The sequence below is a fragment of the Nyctereutes procyonoides genome, unplaced genomic scaffold (assembly GCF_905146905.1).
Source record: "Nyctereutes procyonoides isolate TBG_1078 unplaced genomic scaffold, NYPRO_anot_genome, whole genome shotgun sequence".
NCBI lineage: Eukaryota > Metazoa > Chordata > Mammalia > Carnivora > Canidae > Nyctereutes > Nyctereutes procyonoides.
In genome coordinates, this window is record NW_026575042.1 from 4837895 (window position 1) to 4863271 (window position 25377).

Sequence of the window (25377 nt, forward strand, 5' to 3'; positions counted from 1 at the left end):
AGTACAGAATCCCTAGGCAGTATAGCACCAAGTCCTTCCCATAGATTGTTCATACTCCCATTTTGCCCAACACTTCTACAAAATAAATTTCCTTCTCTTATTTCAAAATGAGGAAACTGAGGTTGAGGGCTTTTCAATGACTTCCTCACCACCTTTTAAAGAATTTCATCGGGATTTCAAACTAGGACTCTCTATCTAGCAAGTCTATGCTTTGCCAACTCTACTCTTCCAAATTCAATATCTTCCCAACCCCCACAGTTGTTTAGCACTCTGGTGTTTACACATGGCGCTCATAGAAGAAAATCAGAGGAAGAAGCAGAAGTTATAAGCCAGCTGACATTTGAAAAGCTACCATCAACTACTCCCTAATACAGGAGGAGGTGAAAGATGATGCACTCTGAAGAAGAATTGTGATTTTGTTAATGGGAGTGGAGTTTATGCCTCCAGGTAACCTTGTAACTTGGTGTTGCCTGGATCACAGGAACTTGAAAGCATGATGTGGAAAAGACCCCAAGATGAACAACTCAAACCATACCTGCTGCCCCATGGTTAACATTTGACATCTGCTGTACAGAGCAGGTTAGCAAAGGGAGAACTCAGCTTTGGAGGCACATATAATAATGAGTCATACAGTCATTAATGTGCAAACCCCAGGCAGGGAGCTCACATTTTGTGTAAGAGAAGGGTTTTTGTTCAGTCATAAGTGGTCCCCTACTGGGTCTGGAATTGCTCTCTGCATCAAAAATGCCTGACTTCATTTTCTTTGAATTTAAAAGGATCTTCACAAATATTTTGGCTTGAAATTTTTTTTAATAAAGGAAAGTAAATTAGATTAGAAAAAAAGATTAGTAGAACCTTATTGAAGATAGTTTCATTGAAAATGCCTCCAATGAAAATTGAATTAAAAAATATTATGAATATGCTGTATTCCCTGCCCACCCCCTATACGTCTTTCTCAGGTACAATATTGTTTCCATACAGGAGAACAAAGGAAGGGAAGTTGATAGATACACATCACTTTTTTTTTAAGAGAAACTAAAATGGATGTTTCTTTTAAAATGATGTGACTAAAATAAATCTTAAAAATTAATCTTGTTCTTCAGTAGCATAAAGTATTATAAGCATCTCCGAAAAAAGGAAGATTAAGAGTTTGCGCTTCAAATAGTGACCCTACCAGTACATTAGGGGTTTATCTGTCTCCTGGTGTCTTCTCTGAATTTCACTTGAGCTTCACATTAGTTATAACTGGGCTGGACAGATTTCTAGAATTGGTCACCTTGTCCTTGTAAGAAGATCAGCTTTGCTATTTTTTCCCCCCTGGGCAGAGTAGAAGCAACCAGGGGCTAGTTTGCACAAAAGGGTATCTAACTGAGGCTTTCTTGCTGTTTCAGCCAGAAGACATTGTAAAAGCATTAAAAGTTGGGAAGTGAACTCCATGATTAATGGCACACTCTAACTTTCTTTCCTGCATGCAGGATGGAACTTTAGACCTTTCACTGAGGAGGACAATCTTTACTGGAATGGGAGGAAATATTTACCAGGGAGAAAATAAGTTTCTAAAAAAAATCATCTTGAAAGAAAGTGAAGCCATCTTGGGACTTCTATACATCTTTTTTAACTTTTGTCCGATTGCATTCTCCAGTCCATGAATATTCAAGGAAACTTCATCTAGTGACTATGTTTGCCATTCCTTTGGTTGCATGATGAGGTGATGATGTCTTAGGCAGGGAAGACCCTCACTCAGTCTTAATATTGTATGCTCCCTGCTGAGCCTCAGAACACAGACCCATATATATTTTTTGATGTACACATACAAGCTTTTCTTTTGAAGGATTTTTTTATAATGGACAATGAGTGAGAGAGACATTTTTGGTTACAGTTACTTTTTGGATAAGCATAAGCAACTCATTCAAGTAGAAATATCTGAAAATCTTCATTAAGTTCTTTTCAGAGTCGTCAAGGGGCAAAGTAAAATCTGTACAATGCATTTTTGCTAGGATTACATTGCCAGTTCTTTGTTTTGTCCCCCACCATGAGACTTACTCTTAACCTCATATGGTCTCCCTGGCCCCATCAAAGTTTGCTCCCAGGTAAGAATCATAAATTGAATCCCACTAAAGTATAAGCAACAGAGAGGAGGAAGAAAATGCCTTTTACAAGGGTAGATGTATATTATGAGGGAACAGAGTCACAGATAGTGGTGGCTTCCAGTTGAGGGTGTATGGGTCCCCAAGATTCCATATAGATGGTAAAGGAGTTAGCTTTGAACTATTTTCAATATTTAAAAGATACCCATGAGACAGTCATCCAGAAGATAAATCAAGTTTCTTTGAACTTTAATTCTATCAACTCAATGTGATAATTTGAGTTAACATGTGCTGAAGAATAATTTATAAATACCGAATATTTGTTATTCAAAAATCCATCAAAGATGTGATTCACGGAGAAGATTAAAAAATCAGTTTGAAGAAGGAGAGTTTGGACTTCTGAATTAAAAACTAAAGATTTAATAGCAACGTTTCCAATATCAGCTTGGGACTGTGATAAAGGAGAGAAGAATGAGCAGACAAAGAACTATTACTGAATGAGCATATGCTGAGGGTCTGGCTAGACACTGTCATGCACAACCATTCACTAGGCTGTGGGGACCTTCCTATTGGGACTCTGTTTTATTCCAGTCTAACCCTAGTGTCTGGTGTGTAGTGACTTCACTTGTGGAAGGGGCTTTATAAACATTTATGTAATGGGATGGAAGATGAAAGAACTAACTCACCTGAGGGCACACACACACAGAGCTAATAATGGATTCCAGATCCGCCTCAACAAATTCCACTTATGTTTCAGCCTCGCCATGAATTTGTATTGGTGGGGTGAAGAGGAATTTGTCCTAGATGCTCTGAAGTCAGTCACACAGAAAATAGAATACTGTGTCTTAGATGAACAACCTGTATGTATATCTGTCTGTCTTGGAGTTACTGCTCTTTGTGATGATCTGGGCTGAATTGGACAATTCTCTGCGGTGTACAGTACCAACCATATCACTCCAAACAAAGAGAAGTGTGAGAAATGAGTGGCCGAGGCTTTCTTTGTAAACCCTGTGGCCTCTTGGACATGGAAGCCTTGTGTGCTGACTGTGCCAAGACCTCCAAATCCTGGCTTTGAGCTGTTTGTCCCATCTAGCTGGGTCATATTCTGCCTCAGGTTTTGTGTGTGCTGCCTTCCAGGGTTTGCATATCAAGCTGGATCTGCCCCAATACGAAAGGCTCAAGGCTAGGCATAGCAGGACTAGATGCATGGAGGGAATAAAAAGCAGCCCACTGACAGCATGAAGCTAGGAGAAAAGATTCTTTTCACTGTCATTGTCTGCTTCTGTCAATCAGCCTCAGAATTCCTCTTCAGGGCTGGGATGCCACAGCTCAGAGAAAAAGAGTAACTCTGGGGATGGACACACACATGTCCACCATGCACAAATCACACTTAATGCAGACAGGCATGCAGGGAGGGAGTGGGGGACAGAAAGACAGAGAGAGAGAGAGAGAGAGAGAGAGAGAAAGAGAGAGAGAGGTGTGGTGATCAAATCTTGTGAGTCAATTATGAGAGATCTCACCTTTCACAGCTATATTATTTTAATTTCAATAAACATTTACTGAGAATCTGCTCCCGCAGAGCACGGTAACAAGCACTCTGCAGGCTCCAGGTGGAGCACAAAGGCCCCTAAGACAAGCTGTCGCCCTCATGGTCTAGAGGAAGAAGCAAAAACCCAAACCAAAGAAAAAACAAACAAAAATAAAAACTGAAACCCTCCACCCCAGCCTCCAGTCTTCAGAATTTTCAGGCTCTTTCACAAACATCTCATTTAGCCATCTCATTTAGGTGAGGGAGGCAAGTATCATCTGCATTTTACAGATGAGAACAAAGGCCTCACTGAAGATCGCAGAGCCAGCAAGTGGCAGCTCCAGAATCCAGGTCCTCGAACTCCTGTTTCAGAGCTTTCCCCACAATATGACACTGCTTCTTTGTAAACACTTGCTTATAATACAGCACTGTGTTAGGAGAGCACAAAGAAAAAAATGATTAATTCTTCCTGGGCCAAAGGAGATAGAGGATCAGGCTTCTCAAAAGAAGTAATTTTCCATAGGTACGGAAAACACAGATTGTTGGAGGCAGAAAGACAATGGGATGGAAAGGTAGGCAACCTTCCCATGCAGGGCAGTGGTGAAGAGGCCTGTCTCTTTCATGCAAACTACTAAATGATCAGATCTAAGTCCAAGAGAAAACAGCTGGAGACAATAGAGCTTCTGTCTGCCTCCAGCTTGCCTCCTGAGCTGCTATTTCCTGCATGAGGACCTGTCTGTATCTCAGAAAATGGACGTGGGAAATGATGACCCCTCTTCATTACTCCAACCCTCCTCTAATCTTGGGGCTTTGCTGGCCTCAGTGTGAAGATCCTGTCAATACACTACAGAATTTATGTGTATTGATCATTCAGGGGATGCATGGATAGGATTTAGGATGTTGTTCTGCTTCAAAAAAAAAAAAGCTCCTAACTTCCTGTGTGATTTAGAGGGTGCTGGTTGGCCCTCTGATCCTATTTCTTTATACATAAAAAGAAGGGACTCATATCAACTATGTGGGTTGCTGTGGGGACCAAGTGAACTCATTTTTTCAAAATTTTAGTTTCAGCATCATTAACATACAGTGTTATATTAGTTTCAGATGTACAATATAGTGATGCAACACTTCCATACATCACCCAGTGCTCATCACAGCAAGTGCACTCTTTAATCCCCATCACTAATTTCACTAATCCCCCTGCCACCCTCTTCCTCTGGTAACCATCAGTTTGTTCTCCATAGTTAAAGGGCTGTTTTTCAGTTTGTCTCTTTTCTTTTTTTCTTTGAGTGAACTGATTTTTGTGAAGCACATAGCACAGTGCCTGTCATATAGCTATTTATAAACAGAAGTGATTACTACTACTGCTCAATATGAGAAAGGGAAATAGATGAAGGTCTGTCATGTGCCGACCCCACGTCTCCCCCTTCCAGTCAAATTTGGCCCTTGCAAGGCCAAGGAGACCAGGCTGAATGGTCTCCATTGTCATAGTCAAGTGGGTCCTTCAAAATGGCTGCTGAGACCTCTATTTTATAGGTTCATAGAGAAGAGGAAGAAGGAGAAATCAGGATTCAGTATCTGATTTGACTGAAGGAGTAGATTTTAGTTTGTTTTCAGAGCAGTGGCTTTGTTTTGGGTGGTTCAGCTTATTGGTGAGACACGGTAACAGGCAGATGATACTCCAAATGTGAGGAGGGACTAATACATGACATTCCTGACCAATCAGTTGTGAGAAGACCCTAGACAGCGGCTGAGGGTGGGCAGGGACTGGGGTATCACCAAGTCTTTGGCAGCCCAATGAAATCCAAATTCCCATGAATGAGGTGGCTGAGGCTGCATAGGCACCTTGTGGCTTTATACAGATGGACCCAGGACTTAGAGATGATGACAGGTAGAGTCTTAGAGCAGGACTGAGCAGGGTTGAAGAAGGCAGGAGCTGAGGCCCACATGGAAGTCCCAGCAACTGGTTGTTCTTTGCCCAAACTCCTCATTTCCTCTGGATTTTTCTGCTTCCACAATGATCATTTGTCACTTGTTAACACAAACATCTTGTTGATACTGCATCCGCACTGTATTTATATTTCACAGTTATATCAGCTAAGTCCTCCACGTTTGTAGGAACTAATACCTTTTTCCTCAGCTGGGAATGCTCTGTATTTGGGGAGACTCTTCAGGACAGAGAATCTGTAAAAGGCAGTGGAAAAAAGCACTAGTCAGAAAAGCATGCCCCTGGTTTACAAATGGGTGATATATCCTAGAAGGTAGAAATCAGGGGAAAATGCTTGAGAATTTTAATTGTACTTAGAACACTCAGGAACTCTGAGTACATGTGGTTGACTGCTGAAGGTCAATTATATTTCCTGTGGAAGAAATGAGATTTGAACATTATTTGAACTGATAATGTACAGGGTAATAGTGATATAAAATCATGATTAATGCTGGAGTCTAGTTCAAAAGATGTGATATTATCATTGCAGTAAAAGCACCATTTGTAGTGGATAACATAGACTGGCTTACCCAGCACCCATTCCAAGCTTCTTTAGCTTGCTATAGAGATGGAAAAGCTAAAAATTACATCTCCCAGACTTCCTTGCAGGTAAGATTTTCGTGTGACCTAGATTTAGCCAGACAGGTAAATCTGCAATAAGGTTGGAGGCAGAAGAGCAACACGAAACATTAGCCATGCAGAAGCAAATCTGATCTTAAGCGATACACTGTGATAGTATTCCCCTCTTTTAGCATTTTGTTCTTGTTCCAAAGATGCAATCTCTTCCCTTATTTCTTTGAAGTGATTGACAATATATATTTTAAGGAAGTTTTTTCTCTCTGCAGAGATTTTACTTCTGAGTTGCTTTTTTCCTTTTCTTTGTTTTGACACTTATACTTTATGTTAGAGGTTTTCCTAGAGTAATGATGATTTTTGGTTGTGTTCAGATATATGAGGTGGGAACTAAAAACTTAGAAACCCTGCATAAGTAAGTTGGCTTGAAGATTGTGAGCACCACTGTAGGGTGGTCTGAGGAGGGGACATCAGATGTCACTGTCATTAGGTCCCTTTTATTGGGCTCAGCAGAGGGTAGGTGCATGGCTGCCAGTGTTTTCAGAGTGGAGAAAGGAAGAGGGCTGGCTTCTGCATTCAGTACACGTAACTTTGCGTGACTACCTACCTACTTTGGGTAGGGTTTCCCGTGGTCATCTGCACTAGCAAAGGAGCTTTCTGCCCAATCCCTTCTCAGAAAGAAACTTCCAGACTTCTTCCCAGGTAGGAAGTCATCCTGCAATATAAGATGAGGATAGGATCTGGAGCAATACTTGATTCCCTAACCATCCTTTTCAATTTGGCTTCTCTCCTTTTTGGACACTTCCAGAAGTACTTAATGCTCATGGTGCCTGAGATTTTTGAGGATTCTGCTGCATTATTCAGGTTGGCCTTGAATTTCCTGCTGTCATTTTAGAATTCAAATTTCTCAAAAAAATAAGTAAAATTCAAATTTGTCTAGTTTGCTAAATCAGTTACCTTTAGTCTATCTTCCCTTCACTTTGCAATTTTCAGCATTTCATTTCTAGCTCCTCCCCCTTTTTCCATCTTTGTGAAATTATGCCTTTAAGAAAACCCCTTGACTTACTGGATCCCTTACTGGATTTTCAGGAAAGAAGGAAAATCAAATGTTGTCAACCTGCCATCTTAATCTACAGCTTCTCATGTATTTCTTTATATTCATTTTCCACCATTTATCCCAGATTCCTTACATTAGTAGAAATAATCTTCTACTCTGTACATAAAGGTATTACAGAATTGTAAACACCTTTTCATGTCATTGTAACTTTTGAAAACATTTTTATTGGCTGTATATTTCAGAGCATAGATGTACCTATATTTCCATACCTGAGTGGAATTTTAGATGTACAGATTTCAGTGATTCCTTCCCAAAGAGATCAAACTGAAAACTCAGATTATCAGGCTCTTACTTTTCACTAGGGTTGGACATTTATATTGTTTCAATTGTTTCTCTGATATGATGAATATCTTATGCATGAAGCTTTTTTCATGCATTAGAATGATTTCTGTAGGCTAGATTCCCAGGAGTAGAATTGCAGGATCCCAAACTATAAACATTTTTGAGGGTTTAGATTCTTACTGTCAAATTTCCTTCTAGAGGTTATGGCGTCTTTGTCTAACATAGGGGAGCAGTGGGTTGAGCTATGCTTGTGCAGGCCCTGGGGAGAGGGCAGAGCGAGGTAGTCGGCCAGCTCATCTCAGCAGCTGAGCATCCATATATAAACACCTACCATATTTTAGCATTTCCTCCCCTGCCCACATATGATGCTGACTCATTTGGTCATTATGACAGTATCCAATTCCAGACTCTCCCTGGTGCCTGGGGGTTCTTACCAGTTTTGATTGGAGAAGCACTGGCCATGTGCTTAGATAACTCCAAAACCACATAGTTAGGGACAGTTCTGAGTGACACCTCCCAGTTTCAGCAAAACTTCAAATTGTTCCAAATAGAAATCTGGTAATAGTCCTAAGATGGGACTACTGAGGTCTTGTCACCATCAGAGCTCCACCCTTAGGGTTCCCTGTCTTTGTTGCACTCCATAGTTAGGGCCAGATTTATGCAAATGCTGTGTTGGGGACACAAGGATGGTGTACTCTGTGGGATCTTGATAGTCTCTGGCATCCATCTCTCCTTGACCAGTGGAGCATTTATGATATGTCTATGTCATTTTCCTTAATGATGTATCTCTTGTTACATAAGGACATTTGCTTTAAGCAAATGTGTAAGGCAAAATGAGCTTGGGTGAATTTAAAGGGGGAAAAATGGATTTGCATACATAAATGAGGACCACATCCTTTACCATCCTGCAGGGTGAGGAGTCTCTTGAGTAGAAATCTCCCATGGACCATAAACACTGGTAGAAAGGGGGACTGGGTCACACGCACTTAAGTCAAACCCATGGCTTAATTATGCCAGGGTTGTGTGTGTGTGCTTGTGTGTGTTGGTTTAGTGTCCCAGAAATTATAGCTCCTGGTTGTTACTTACCAGTTTTCATGGATGGTACATCCTTTAGTGGTTACAGAACTAACACTGAGGTGGTTGTGGAGCAGGTCCTCATGAGTGAGCTGAAGATGGGTACCCCTGTCCTTAGGCTCTTTGACAGCAGCCTCTCAGGTACCAACCCTTTGGTGGTCCTCAGGACCCAGGAAGCCTTCTGAAAGGATAAATGCTTTGAACAAATCTTTGAACAAAACAAATTTACCTTCCAGATAGGACCCTGATTACTGAACATTGCAGCTGCCTTGGTAATTTTCCTTAGTGTTTTATTGATGCATCTGTATGAAATGTCACAAAAGACAGCACCTGAAAGCTAGATATATTATAAGAAAGAGCTTGTCCTTTAGTGTTTGAGAGATTTAAATTCTGAGTCATCTGTCTACTTCCCAGGGGTTTTCGCGTCTGACGTGGGAACATGATACTTAGCTCATAAGGTTGTTGTGAGATTAAAATGACCCTTGTGAATGCATGTGGCATAGTGCCCACCTACGGTCTGTGCTCTAAGTGCTAGTCTCCTTCCTTCCTCTCAGGGGAGGAATACTTTTGGAGGTGGTCCCAATCAGAGACCTTCCTGAATAACTCAGCAAGGACTGAGCCTCTGGAGCTTTGCTCACACCTGCTTCCATCTGGCTCCGATAATTGATGTACCTCTGAGAACTTCTTTCCTCTGCCATCTATTACTATTCACTAAGCCGTGGTTCTCAAAGTATGGTCCCTGGATCAAGAACATCAGTATCACCTGGAATATTAGTGATGCATCTTCTTAGGCCTGATTCCAGATCTACCCAATCAGAAAGTCTGGGGCTGGAACCCAGCAATCTGTGTTTGAACAAACCTTACAGGTGATTCTGAGGCAGACTCAAGTTTGAAACCATTGGTCTAAGGACTGTGGACCCTTGTTAATATGACCTACTTTCACACTTGATTTGCTGTCTGGATGTGGCCCACCTGGTTTAAGACTGAGAAATCAGCTGAGATCTCGACCCAGGTCTCCGACAGATGCTCCCCACACTCATAGTGGAGTCTTTATCTTGTCTCAGTGATTGTGTCTCACCTGTGCACACCTGCGGTGCTCAGCACTCTCAGCCTGTAAGGAGGAAGCCCTGCTGTCAGCTGACCCCTGCATTTAGATTATGGGACATACACTTTATTGTAATTGTCCTTTTACTTTGTATTTTACATCATATCAGTCCTTGAAATGATGTGTTTTCCCAAGTGAAGAGAAAAAAAAAAAAAACCTCAAAAGTTGCTGAAACTTTAATAATCTTGAGTGTTTTCCCTGATTGGAGGTTTAGGGCATATGCCAGCCCTTGCTTCATTTCCCAGCTCCAAAATCCTGTCACCTTTTTAGTAATTGAGGCTGGGAAGGGGTTAGATTCTCACTATGTCAAGCAGGGCAACAAAAATTGCTCTATCATCTTTAAAGTTAGGATCCTGAATATTGTCATCAGATCCTCCTTTCTGTATTCCTCCTATGTCCAGCACAGGTTTAGCTCACTGAGGTTTATTCAAAAAACATCCACTTTATGGACATGCTCAATTCATATCTGGCCTCTTATGGAGCCTACAGGCCTGTCTTGATCAGCTGCTAGCGTACTTTGAATAGTATTAAATTAGGACTTCCTTGAGTAGGCTTGTGTTTATCCTGCAAGGAGCTTTGCCAAGATGAAATTAGATTTTATAAGGTCCTGAATGGTTGGGGGAGCCATAGCTGGGCTTTAATATTTCAGAGAGCAATTATGTTTGGCTTGATATCAAGATTATGTAAAATACGCAACATATTCTTCGGGCAATATTTTGTTAGAGGTTATCAGACACAATGGTGAGAGGCCTCAGAAATTACCCTGATTTTAACAGTTGTTTTGGGTTTGGGCACAATTGAAATGACTCGGTGGTCCCAACAGAAATTGCTGTGGGCTGGAAGATCCCTGGATGGCTCAGCGGTTTAGTGCCTGCCTTCGGCCCAGGGCATGGTCCTGGAGTTCCAGGATCGAGTCCCACATCAGGCTCCCTGCATGGAGCCTGCTTCTCCCTCTGCCTGTGTCTTTGCCTCTGTGTGTCTCTCACAGATAAATAAATAAAATCTTAAAAAAGAAAAAAAAAGAAATTGCTGTGGGCAAGAGGTCTGCTTTCCAAACTTAGAAACTTTGTGTTTGCTCTACCCTTGGCCCTGGAGTGTTTGCTGAAGTCTTCCCAGAACATATCTTTTCATAGCATTTGTTAAGCACCAGCAGAGTGTGGTGGTGAAGAACATACATTCTGGAGCCGGACTGCTTGGATTGGAACACTGCCCCTTCCTATTCCAGCCATGTGACCCTATGCATATGACCAAAGTCTTCTCTGCCTAAGCTTCCAAAACAGTAAAAGAGAGGCAATAGGACTGACCTCTTGGACTTGCTGAGAGGATTAAAATAATTCATATATATAAAGTGCTTGGAACACTTCTTGGCATGAAGACAGCCCTCAATCATTGTTAATGTTTACAATTATAATTCAGATTCAGTTGCAAAGTTACCCATTCTGAGAGACTTTACCTGATCACTCAATCCAAAGCAACCATCCATAACCCAGTTTAGTCTTTATCACACCACCATTTTATGGTCTTTATGACATTTAGCATAATTTATCTGATTTGAATATTTGTTCATCTGTTTATTTTATGTGTTTCACCAACTCCAGAACGTAAGTTTCATAACATCAGGGATTGCACTTGGTCACTGCTGAATCCTTAGCACTTAGAATCCTACTGAGATCCCAAAAGATATTCAGTAAAACTACTAAATGGATTACAAGTTATAGAATTAGTCTATTTCCAATCAAACTCAGAGCTATTATTCTCCCTCATTGTAGAGAGGAAGGGCATGATCTGGGGACTCCCAGATCCCCGAAGCCCAAGTTTTCTTTTGTAATTCTCCAGGGCTTATGCTGCTCTTTGGGGGAACTTTGGAGTCTGCTTCATTCCAGTATCCTCTAAGGCCAGAGAGAGAGAGGTGCAAGGGGTCAGCAGGAGCATGGTGGAGGTTGAAGGTTTTAGTCCTCCTCAGATGAAAATGATTTGGTCTTTCTAGCTCTTCAAAGATTAAACAAACAAAAAAAAAGAGTTTATACTGAGGGGGCTTGGCTATCCTCATGCAAGCTCAGGGAGACTGGTAAAATTGGTCATACTGCCCATCCTGCCATCTCCTGCCATCTCCATAGATGACTGGCCACCCTGCCGTGAGGTTTTGTCAGTTCAGCTCCAACACAGGTCACAATGATCATTCACATGAGAAAAATCCCATTTTTCTTTGCCAAGCTTGGCTAAGAATACATAACATTTGGATATCCAAATCTGTAACTCTCAGTGTTGAGCTTCTCTACTTATATACAGATACATTCATTAGGATATAAGCCAGTCTGGGAGCACTAGATCAGACACTACTGGGTCAGTACTTTATGGCTCAGTGTTACACTTGTCCACACAGGTTTTGTGGTGGTTTTGGTTCTAAACCTCCTGTGTTAGTCAGGATGGGATAGGCTATGCCACAGGAACAAATACCTCTGACGTCTCAGTGACTTAATGCAATAGAAGTTTATTTATTGTTCTTGCAAAGTCAGAGTGATTCTCCAGGGGGGCTATCCTCCAAGTGGTGACTCAGAGAATCAGCTTGCTGTGAACATGAAGTCTCCTCCCCAGAATCACTGAATAAGACTGAAGCCTGTGTATAGGCTTGTCTACTTCAGCATGAAGTGATGCATTTCTTCTTTGCTTCCCTTTAATTAACTGGAACAAGTCTCCTCAAATCATGATCTTCCATATTCCTAGGAAGGGAAGGAGAAGTGAGTATTGGAGTATACCTCCCAAAAGACTCTGTTATACAGAAAAACTGAGCCTATATTTTTAAAAAGATTTTATTTATTCATGAGAGACAGAGAGAGAGAGAGAGAGAGAGAGAGAGAGAGAGAGAGAGAGGCAGCGACACAGGCAGAGGGAGAAGCAGGGAGCCTGACGTGGGGCTCGATCCCAGGTCTCCAGGATCACACCCTGGGCTGAGATGGCGCTAAACCGCTGTGCCACCAGGGCTGCCCAAACTGAGCCTATTTATGTTGTACTAGTCAAAGGGACATTACTCCAGCAATCAACAAGGTATTTGTTTTCTGTACCAAGAGGGTAGCACAAATTAAATCTTCTCTGTCTAAATAAGAAAAATAAACTCACCTATTTCATGATTAGTGGGGGCACCTTCCTGGTAGGATGACTACTAGACCTGGTAGGATGACTGAGACTACTAGACTCAGTAATGCATAGGATTTGGATGGAAGAAAAAAGTAATGTTTCAAGGCCTTGGGACATATAACCAGTGACTTAGAGACAGGAATGATTATGAATATTAACCCATTAGCATGAAATTAGAAAACCATTCAGACATGAGGGTCTTTGAGAGAGATGTTAACCACCCCTAAGACTTATTTTCTAACTTCTCATGATTGGTGATGAGATGAAGAGATGAAATATTCAGATCCTTGGAAAGAGTTGCCAGGCATTTATAAATTTCTTCAAGGAAGTTCTCGGATGCCTACTGTGTTCCAGGCATTGAATCAGAAGGGGATATATATATATATGAAAACATGATTCCAGGATTCAGAAAATTCATGGTCTGGGAGGGAATATCACTTAACAAAATAATAACATCTATACAGCATAAGAATTATTGCCAAGGTGAAGTGGTGGCTTGTGAGATCATAAAAGGGTTTAAGCAGCAGGAGGAATTTGAACTCAATCTGGAAGAATGGAAAAGCAACAACCAGGTAGAGCATTCCATGCCCTGGGAACACTGTATAAAGTCACAGAGGTGTCAAATAGGAAGGTGTGTTTGGATTGGAGAATAAATACATAAATAAAGTATGATTGGTGAATGAAGTAGGGAGGGCAGGCATGAGATGTGGTTAGTGTGGTCATCTGGGGCCAGGCTACAGGGGCTTTTATTTGCCATGTTGAAGAGTTTGGGTTTTATCTTCAGGACAGTTCAATGCCTTTGGAGAGTTATAAGCAGGGAGTGAAGGCTCTAATCAAACTTTTCTTTCAAGCTGGCAGAAGGGTTAGAGATCACAACACTGGAAGAAGGGAGACTGAAGGGAGAACTGATGAGCTGGTCCAGGTGAGACTAGGGCAGGATCTCATGGAGATTAAGACAAGATCTATTGAGCCTGGCATTTTTGTAGCAGAGGAAAGGAATGGTACATTTTGCTTCTAATACTGCTCAGCTTAGGGGCATAGGAGAGGGCATTGTGGAATAGGATCCATCAAGAACTATACGAAGTTTCCAACTCCAGGTTTGCAAAATGTAGTAGATGCTGATGGTGCCTTGTCCAGATACCATTTGTCATGCTGGGGTGTAGGCAGCTGAAAGCTTACAGATGTGCCTTTCTCCAGAGCATTGTCTTCATTTGATGGGAGCTGCCTGGCTCTGGTAGTTACACATGCCCCACCCTGGTGAAGCCCACAGCCATAGTGGATTCATAGGGAGCACAGAAGTTTGACTGTAAAGGTGGGGACAACCTTGCATTGTAGTTTACCTCCAGAGCCCTTGTGGTCAAGTTAATGCTAGATTTCACTTGAGGCCACATTCTCTTTTCTTTGCTTTATTCTGCTTCCCTCGCTCTATTTCTATCAAGAGTGCTTTCTAATACAGCATGTGAACCAGAATCCTTGTCTCCGGCTCTGCATTGAAGGAAACTAACCTGAGACACCAGGAAATGGTGGCAATGGAAGATGAAATCCAACCAACCAAGTAACTACTCCTCTGAGGAATAAGAATTAGAAAAAATAGTCTGAGAGTATAATATTTGGAGATAAATGATGCAATAGAAACAAGGGGAGATACCTCTTGCCAAGCTCATGAATGAGAATCTGGATTCTTTAAACTATGTATTTGTGTACTCTGCCCTGAGGGATATGGGCCACAGCTGTCCCCTGAGGCTTTCAAAGTCTGTTGGGCTGAGTTCGAGGTCCCTTTTTAAAAAAATTCTCAGGATTAGGGTGCTTGGGTGTCTGAGTTGGTTAAGCATCTGACTTGATTTTGGGTTGAGTTGTGATCTCAGAATTGTGAGATTGAGCTCCACATTGGGTTCTGCACTCAGTGGTGAGTCTGCTTGAAGATTCTCCCTCTCCCTCTGTCCCTTGCTTGTTTTCTCTCTCTCAAATTAAAAAAAAAAAATTCCCAGGGTCAGGAGGCACTCATCTGTTTACAAAGCACATGTGGGAGGAGGTAGAAAGCTCTGTGAGGGTCTAAAGCTATTTCTTGTTTTGTGTCAGGAGGGGCAACATGGCAATGAACCTGCAGTTGATGGACCTTAGTCATCTCATACGAAAAGAGAAGGGTGGGACCAAATAATCTTAGTTTCTCCCTAACTGATTCCATTCTACCTTCTGAAATAGAATTCCAAATGCTAATAACATCTATATCCTTTTGTTACCTGGGTGGCTCCTGAGGCTGTGGGCTGCAGAAATAGATAAAATTTGTCCCGGAAAGAGTCCTGGTGCACTCTTTCCCCTTTCTAAGCCACCTTTACAAAGCCCTTGGCTCCCTCCTGTCCCCTTTATGCTGAATAACACTACCCATGCAGCCTCTGTGTCCAGGCAAAGGCTCCAAGCCCAGTTCTCCCATTGTTTTGCTGTCTCCTGTTCAAAGTAGCCCTCACCATGCTGAGGACTACACGGGCCAGGAGCAAGTCTGGGCCAGCGCTGGTGGTGGCGTTTGCCACTACTCTTCTGCCCCACTGAAAACGCATCAAATTGCTGGCATGCAGAACAATACTAAGAGGGGCTGGCTGGGATTTTTATTTTCTACTTCCCCTTCCAAAAAAGCTTTGCTTCATTTTGGCATGGAGACAAAATGCAGCTACCCCCTTCAGCAAACACTGTAAAATCATCTCCAGACAAAACCTCCCTTTGTGCTTTAATCAGGCAGCTGCAAGGTACCAGGTCCAGGTCGATGCTGAGGGATTATGTGCAAGGAGGAGGCAGTCCAGGTCATCTTAGATACTGTGGGTTGTTTCAACTTGTCATTTTAGCTCTTGGTCTTGTGGATGAACTGAAAGAGAGGGAGTGAAGGAGAGGAAGTGGGGAAGAGGGAGAGAGGGAGAGAGAGAGAGAGAGAAGCCGAGGAAGGAGAGATGGAGGAGGGGATGATGGAAATGGGGAAAGAAAAAAAGAACAAAGCCCTTGAGGGAGGGGAGGGGAGAGGAGAGAGAGGGAGATTAAAGAGAGAATTAGAGAGAGAGGCCAAGACGCACAGAGAAGAAAAAGAGAGATGGGGAGAGAAGCGAAGTAAGGACGACAAGTGGAGGAAGAGGGGAGGAGAGATTAGACATGTGGACACATTCAGATATGGAGGGGACTCTTGCTCATTGCAAAGAATTTTGGAAGAAGAGGGCCATGGGCTGCAGCACAGTCATATTGAGGAAGGGTGGTTAGGGGTGAGCAAACAGTTTTGTGAAAAACTGACATTTGGGCAGAACCAGAGTTGAAAGAAATGAGGGATGTAAGTGGCCTAGCTGGATCTTGGCCCAGGACACACTGGATCCTTAGCCTCTGGTTTTCCTAGCATATCCTTATTTGCTCAGGGGCTGTCTTGTATTCCTGGGGCCTGTATTCATTTAAAAGGAGTGGGGCTTAGGATCATGACCTTCATCCTGATTGTTGAGTGCAACAGGAAAGGGATGTTTTAGGGGCATCCTCAGAAACTTAGAGCACAAGGTTCTTCCTCTGTCCCTTGCCAGCTGTGTAGCATTAGGCAGTTGCCTGACCTTTCTGAGCATAAGTTCTCTTATGTTAAAAAGGAGGTAACAGTAGTACAGGTTGGGCAGTGTTGTTGTCCACCATAGCAGGGCCCTAGGGCATTGTTTTCTCCTTTTTCCCCATGAAACTTCCCAGTGGAGTTCCCAGAGTAATTGAGAAGTCTTCTGTTTCTTCCCTACACAGCCTGATCCCCTGGGCTCCCAGAAATAAGGTCTGTCTCCAGCATGGGTTGTGGCCTCCAGCCAGGCCCAGAGGCACTATCTCCTTGAAGGCTATGATGCTATAGTCATTCTTGGATTGACCATTGTGAGGGGGCCAGGGCTTGTGACGGGGTTTCATGCCCAGAAAATAATGTCACAGCTTCTCCAGTCCACATTTTGGTTCCTGAAAGACTTGCACACTTAGATTTTTTGGGCACTGGGCATGCTAATGAGCCTTGGTGTTCAGAATGAAGCTGTGTGGCCACTTCCACCAGGCTCTGCAGCCTGTGTTTCTAACCATTGGCAGTGAGATAAAATTAAGGGAGCAAGTGCAATTAGAGCTGATTTCTTCTTCAGATCTTCTCATTGCCTTTTTGGCTTTCTGGCTTACCATTTCCATTTTCATTCTTCTGCCTTGAGTTGGGTTATCTCATGGCCCTGAAGCAGCCTGCCCTTGGGTAAATATCAGACAGAGACCAGAGACTCGGCACTGCCAGACAGCCCAATACCACAGTCCCACTTAATGGGACTTCTAAATTAGTCAAAAAAGAGGATCCTTTTGACAATTGATCCGATTGACAATATCCTCATTGTCAGTTGATTTCCTAATACCATCATTTACCTATCCCCATTAGGGGTCAGGCCCCATTCTACAGATGTCTCATCTATCTTCACCATGACCCCCCTTGGGTTGGCAGGAACGGACTGCTCCAGTTTTTAATGCAAATATGAGAAACTCAGAGAGGTGAAGGACCTTGCTCATAAATAGTGGAACCAGGGTGGGACAGGATCCAGCCCTCTAGATTTACAGACCTAGAGCTCCCAGGATGAATCCCACAGAATGCTGGGTAGAGGACATTTGCAGGTAAGAGAAGGGAACCAGAGTCAATGTGGATGGACAGAGAAAAAGCTCCCCTTGCCTTTGGCAGAGTGGTGGCAGATGGCCCCCTCTGCTGCAGTTAGGAGAGCTAAGGACCCTGGCTTCATCATTAATACCATGGTAGTGTTGATGAATATTTAATTGAGAAATATGCCCCCCCCCAAAAAAAATGGGGCAGGTGGCAAAATCTCAGGCTGCGACTTTAGAATAGTCAAACAAAGACTCTAGAAATTTAATTGCAATCATTACATCTAAGTCATTAAGAGAATGAGAGGAATAGAGAAGCTTTCCCTTCCATTGCACATGTCCCCAACATCTCTCTCTTTCTGTCTCTGACACACACACACACACATCACCACCTGGAGTCTCAGAGACAGCTAGACTGCACTGTTGGGACAGCTGTGGGGGGCCTCTCTGCCTCTTTCCCTCACTGCTTCCAGGGGTACAGGCAGGCAGACCCCACCTGGGCATTCCTTCACCAGGGAGGAACAAAAACAATATCATGTATGAAGATGCTTTATTTTCTGTGCCTCTTCCCTGCCTGGGCTGCTGGGTGTCTGCCGGGTTGAAGACAGTGAGGGGAAATTGTGTCTTTGTGTTCCCTGGGGCTATATTATGTGCCCAGGCACTTGGCCCAGACTCTCTACAGCACTAATCAGTTTGTATTACAAGGTTCTGTTTCCAAGGCCCTCTTTACCATGTGCTGTCAATTCCCACCGAGCCATGGGCCAAACTCAATTTACTGTTCTGAGTATAGAAATTGGTGGTGGACATGCTGGAAAGAAGGGATTGTGGACAGTTAGAAGCAGGCATTACCCTGGCACCCTCACCACAATTCCACATCTGTCCCTTCAACTGCAGATGCAGAAATCCAGACCTAGCCATGAGTCCAAATTCCAAGGATTCCTAGGAGATCAGGGGACAGCACTAGCAAGCCATGTTTTAGTTTTGCAATAGGAAACAGACTCTTCTCAACCTAGAGTACTGGAATAGGCCAGGCATTATCTCCCTAAAAACAAAGCTGCTTTGGATGCTCTAGGCATTAATTCTCCAACTTAAACAAGCATCAAAATCATCTGGAAAGACTTGTTAAAACACAGATGGCTGGGCCCAACTCCTGAGTTTCTTCTGACTTAGGTCTGAGGTGGACCTGAGCATTTGCATTTACATTATGTTCCCAGGTGATGCTGATGCTGTAGATCCGGGGAACTCCACTTTGAGAACCACTGCCCTAGGTCAATCTGAGGATCACATAGAAAAGGGAGCATAGTTTCAGTGGTTCCCAAATGCTGGGATCTGTAGGGATATTTGAGCCATTGATCATGGTCATTATTTACCACACTGCCTCCACTCTTTGGCTCATTTCTTTCTGGTAAAAATAACCAAGTCAAAAGAAAAAAAAGTTCACCACCACAAAAATGCTCCTAAAAAATAATAACTGCCACCACAAAAGTGAATAAGAAAAACACGTATCCTGGGTGTGGTGAAATGGTTTTGCACAATGTCCTTAGTTTGAGACTACAAGGAGCCCTGGCACGGTCTAGGCAGGCTAGAGTTTGCCAGCAAGATCCACAGCACTGCTGGAGCAGATCACGCCAGAAAGCTGGTGTGAGGATGAACCGCAAACCCCACCTGTGGTCCTCTCCACACAGCTGCCTCTTAAGGCACGGATGCCTCACCATCTGTGCCTTTAATGTGTGAAACACATCTTAAAATATACTATTTAATAAATGTGGTTTTTGTCAGCTCACTGCTGCACCAACCCCTTCCTGCAGTTGTGTTGCTGCCAGAACTATAGTTCAATCAGGGACACAGGCCCAGGAATGGGTCAGCTTTCCAGGGAACAGAGGGTGGTAACAGTGTGGGAAGTTCAAGGAGAAGCTGCAGAGCTTTTTATAACCAGCTGTCATACCCTCATGTTGTCCTCAGAGATCTAGGACCCTCTAGAGGTCTGGGGTTATACAGTCTAAGGTATTGATATTCTTGGAGGGCATGGGTACCTCTTAAATCCTCCATGAACTGGTCCACCCTTTCTCCACCTGCAGTGGGTAAATATTAATCAATCAATATGTGTACCTAAAAAACCTTAAAAAACCACAAACTATGCTTGCTTCCCTGCCTGGAAGCTGTCTGGGTACTCTGGGTCTCAGAGCTAGAATGTACCTCTTTCTTTCAAAGTCTAGATTATGCCTCTGTTCAGCTGGTTTGCTTCTCCATCATGGAAATTCGGGAGATTTTTCACAGTCTGAGTATGACAGACTTGTTCCCGCTGTGCTATGAATCCATGCCTGCTTAGCTGGGACCAGCTTCCCACAAGGAGGTGTCTAGGGGTGTCATCTGGGCTTTTAGCTCTGTCGTCAGCTTTGAAATAAATTGTACCCACATTGTGTGGCAAAAGGGAAGAGGTGCGAGAGGGAGGAAGAGTGAGAAGGGAAGACAGAGAGAGACAGAGACAGAGAGACTCTAATTCTAGCCAGATATATTTTCTGATCAGTCCCTAGAAAAATCTTTCCAGCTAATTGTGTCCTCTACCCAGCTGGTCTGTAAATGGATCTGCAAATTTTTATAGCTTTGTCTAACTTGTAGTTTGAAGGCAGAAGGCCCACCAGGTGGGGCTAAAGAGAGACTTGTTTCAGATGAGGCCATAGCCGACTGGCTTACTTAGGAAAAAATTAATCTGGGAAAAGAGTTTACTTTTCGTATCTTAAAATGAAAGTTAAGACCTAGAAAGTCTTTGCAGTTCATGTTTCTTCTGTAGAATAGTCTGTGCTTTCAGCAGCACCAAGTATCTTCCCTTCAACCTCAAACCAATTCCATGCAGTGTGCTTCCTCCCTCCTTCCAGACTCCAGCCTCCCCATTCTCCTTCCTTTCCCTCACTCCTTCTCTTTTTTCCAGCTCTTTCCCTCCCTCCTTCCTACTTCCCTCTCCATACCCCGCCCCCAAGTCTAGTTGAAGATTCATTTGTCAGTTGAGACAATCCAGTTTCCTTCCCATAAAGCACTACTGCAGGGAGTAGCTATAACAAGAAGCCCCTCAGACTCTGAAAAACAGGGCAGACCGCCCACTCTCTCAAGACAGAGCTCATTGCCCTAGAGTGATTAACATTATTGTTTTGGAGATATTTCTTCAGCAAACTTCCAACTGAATGTTTGTGTAGCATTTCCCAGGGAGATGCTAATGGTTCTCAGAATACCCTGACACAGTCTTATCTCACTGACATACTGGTGATCTGACCTTCATGGCAAATGATTTGAAAAATCCCTTACCTTCTCCCTTTAAAGTATTATGGAATAGTTTTAGTAGCCATACTTTTAAATACAAACATTTTCAAGTTCAGAGCGCACAGATAATAAATAAATAATGCTCTAAGTTTTTGGATTAATTGGTAATTAATTTTTGCAAAGAGCTTTGGAGATAAAAAGTGTCACATGCCATCATGTCAAATTAGCACTGATTACAGAAATTTTTAAGTTTAACATCATGTGCGTGTTGGCTTTTTCAGACTACTTGTATTGCGTTTCCAGAACAAAAGTGCACCTCTTTGGAATCTTACATCAATTGCCAAATAGATGAGAGAGGGAACCAGTGACCTTGATGAACATTGCAATCAGTCTGATAGCAAACACACACACACTCTCCTGCATGCCTGATAAATTTGGACTGCATTGGGAAAGGCATTCTGCATCATATTCTGGGCAGAATGGAATGTGGAAAAATGACGATGAAAACGTGGCTCCTTATGGCAGCCCACAAATATGCTTTTTCTCAATTTCCAGTTTTGAGATAATGAAATTAATTGAGTAGATATGTTGATTCAGTCCTCAGAAGTAAAAAAAAAAAAAAAAAAAAAAAAAAACAAACAAAAAAAAAAAAAACAACCAAGTAAGAGATATGAGATGGCAGACAAGGGCTCAGGAAACTACCTCACAAAGCAGTGGCATAGATGACAGCCCAGGATGCCTTAGGACAGCACAGGCTGTGAAATCACCTCTATACGGGAATATTACTTATCTAGCTGCTTACTGGTTATACAATTTTGGGATAGTTACTCAGCCACCTCAAGAATCTGCTTCCTCTGAAAGGTGGAACAATAATGCCTACCTCAGAAGTTAAGGGCTAATTAAGTAAGATCACTTAGCATGCTGCCTGGCAGGTAATGTTTTCCATAAGTGTTGTCCTATGTACTGTGATCCCGAGGAACACCCAGAGAAGGTTTCCCTAAATTGTCACAGCAGAGAAGGACCCTTTATTTTTTATTTATTTAATTTTTAAAAATTTTCCCCAAAGATTTCTTTATTTTATTTTAATTTTTTTCATTTGTTTTTTTATTGAAGCTCAATTTGCCAGCATATAACACCCAGTGCTTATCCCATCAAGTGCCTTTCTCAGTGCCCTTCACCCAGTTACCTCATCCCACAACCCATCTCCCCTTCCACAACACTTCGTTTTCCAGAGTTACGAGTCTCTCGTGGTTTGCTCCCTCTCTAATTTTTCCCACTCAGTTCCCCTCCTTTTCCTTATAACCCCTTTCACTATTTCTTATATTCCCTGTATGAGTGAAACCATATGATGATTGTCTGAGAAGGACCCTTTAGGGTAAGAGTATTTGAGACATGTGCAGCAATAGGAACAACTGACATTTGCATCCTGCCTTGGAGTTGACAATGCACCACCACAATTGCTCTTTTATGATATCCCCACAACCTCCTTATGAAGAGATCAAGGCAAGTAGTATTTTCCCAAACTTGAAAATTAGACAGTTAAGTGATTTGTTTACCCAGATCTTTTGATCCCAAGCCCAATGTTATTCTCCTGCATCCCTGAAGGTACCATCCAGGACTGTAGGATGTAAAAAGAAGGAAACAGATGTAGGAGATCTTTCTGGATCAGAGAAGACATTCCTCAGAGAGTGGGAGCCACCACTTTTTACACATGCATACACATGCTCACACATTCACACATACACCTCTCATCCCTGTGAGTCAAGCATGCACATGTATATACACTCACACACATTCACACACATACCTCTCTCATCTTTATGGGTCAAGTGTGCACATGTATGTACACACATGCACACACTTTGAACACTCAAACACATTTACCTGAGGGTGACCTGAGATCTAGTTCAAGTCATATGCCAAGTGCCCTCCCATATAATCCATTAAAAAAGGAAGATGTCATTTCCAAATCTGATCCTTATTTTTTTGTGTGAAATAAAAAAGAAATTGTGATTTAGACACTGGTAGAATGAGAGAAGGATGCTGGATAAGTTCTAGAAGTGTAAAACTGGCATGCTAGTCTGGGTACTAAGGTACTGCAAATTTTCGTTTTTCCCCTGAGCTTCACACTAATGTCTTTCTTACACATGTCTTCCTTCTATTCTTATGAAATGATTCAGACAAATGTGGAGAAGAAAACTCGTATTTTGTTAAAAAGAGCTTGACTTGAGACAAGTTTCCATAACAACAGACTTTTTATATATAGCAACAACACTACCTGCTTTTAAAAATTTCTTCTGGAATCAAAGTCTGAGTCATTTTGTATCTGGTAAATTCCTAAGATACGTTGGGGATAGGCAGAAGGGGCCTGCACACATCTTCAAATCACTGGGCTCATGGGCAGTTGGGCTGCCTGGAGCTTTAGCTGTTCTCTGTGTCTCCCCTGCTGGAGGGGGGCTTGGTTAGCACTCTAGACTAAGAGGGCTGGAGGAAATGCTGACAGCTCCCCCTGCCAAGTAACACTCCATCCCAGATCACCTCTTTGCTCTCTCTTCCTCTCTCTCTCTTTACTCACTTTTCTTTTCTCTTCTCTGACTTAGCAGGTTAATAACATGCTGGACATCCAGTCTGACACCCTGCGCCTTTTGATGGGGGGCTTAGCCTATTCACGTTCAGAGTTACTATTGAAAGATATGAGTTTAGTGTCATCATGATATCTATTCAGTCCCTGTTTTTGTGGATTGTTCCATTGGACTTCTTCTTAAAGGGGAATTTTAAGAGTCCCCCTTAAAATTTCTTGCAGAGTTGGTTTGGTGGTCACACATTCTTTCCGTTTCTGCCTATCCTGGAAGCTCTTTATCTCTCCTTCTATTCTGAATGAGAGCCTTGCTGGATAAAGTATTCTTGGTTGCATGTTCTTCTCATTTAGGACCCTGAATATATCCTGCCAGCCCTTTCTGGCCTGCCAGGTCTCTGTGGAGAGGTCTGCTGTTAATCTAATATTCCTCCCCATAAAAGTCAGGGATTTCTTGTCTCTTGCTGCTTTAAGGATCTTCTCTTTATTTTTGGAATTTGCAAGCTTCACTATTAAATGTCGAGGTGTTGAGCCGTTTTTATTGATTTTAGGGGGGGATCTCTCTATTTCCTGGATCTGAATGCCTGTTTCCATTCCCAGATTAGGAAAGTTTTCAGCTATGATTTGTTCAAATACATATTCTGGCCCTCTGTCTCTTTCGGCGCCCTCGGGAACCCCAATTTAAAGTAGATTTTTCTTCCTCGGGCTGTCACTTATTTCCCTTAATCTATCCTCATGATCTTTTAATTGTTTGTCTCTTTTTTCCTCAGTTTCCCTCTTTGCCATCAACTTGTCTTCTATGTCACTCATTCGTTCTTCCACCTCGTTAACCCTCGTCGTTAGGACTTCTAGTTTGGATTGCATCTCATTCAATTGATTTTTAATTCCTGCCTGATTAGATCTAACTTCTGCAGTCATGAAGTCTCTTGAGTCGTTTATGCTTTTTTCTAGAGCCACCAGTAGCTGTAGAATAGTGCTTCTGAATTGGCTTTCTGACATTGAATTGTAATCCAGATTTTGTAACTCTGTGGGAGAGAGGACGGTTTCTGATTCTTTCTTTTGAGGTGAGGTTTCCCTTCTAGTCATTTTGTGTCCATCGAAAGATAAAGATGAATGTATAAAGAAGATGTGGTCTATGTATACAATGGAATATTACTCAGCCATTAGAAATGACAAATACCCATCATTTGCTTCGACGTGGATGGAACTGGAGGGTATTATGCTGAGTGAAATGAGTCAGTCGGAGAAGGACAAACATTATATGGTCTCATTCATTTGGGGAATATAAAAAATAGTGAAAGGGAATAAAGGGGAAAGGAGAAAAAATGTGTGGGAAATATCAGAAAGGGAGACAGACCATGAGAGACTCCTAACTCTGGGAAATGAACTAGGGGTGGTGGAAGGGGAGGTGGGCAGGGGGGTGGGGGTGACTGGGTGATGGGCCCTGAGGGGGGCACTTGACGGGATGAGCACTGGGTGTTATTCTATATGTTGGCAAATTGAATACCAATAAAAAATAAATTTATAATTAAAAAAAATCAGACCGCTGGATCCAGCCCAGTTCAACAACAACAACAACAACAACAACAAAATAACATGCTGGAATCTTTGCCACACATAGATCTCAGACTGGGCTACATGAACCTAGTAGTTGAGTGAGTTGATTGAAACTGCAGGTTCCAGGGGCCTCATCCCAGGTATCCTGAATTAGGTCAGAGAATCTGCATTTCCATGCTTTTTCCCTAGGTGATACTGAGCCACCAGGCTGGCCTGAGTCCTGCTTTCATGTAAAGAACAATCTTAGATCACAAAAAGCACTGTTTTTATGTGAAAGCATTTGATATTTGCAATCTCTCGATAGGCAGATGCAGAAGTTGAGACTTGGGGAGTTTGTCAGTCAACTATTTATTCCCTCATCCATTCATCGTATCATGACTGATTTCTACCTTCATCATTTTGCAGGGGGCCCAGGCCCTGAGATATGACAGGAAACACATAGAAAAATAAATCATGGTGGTGCCCATCAAAGTGGCTTTAACAGCAGATGGCAT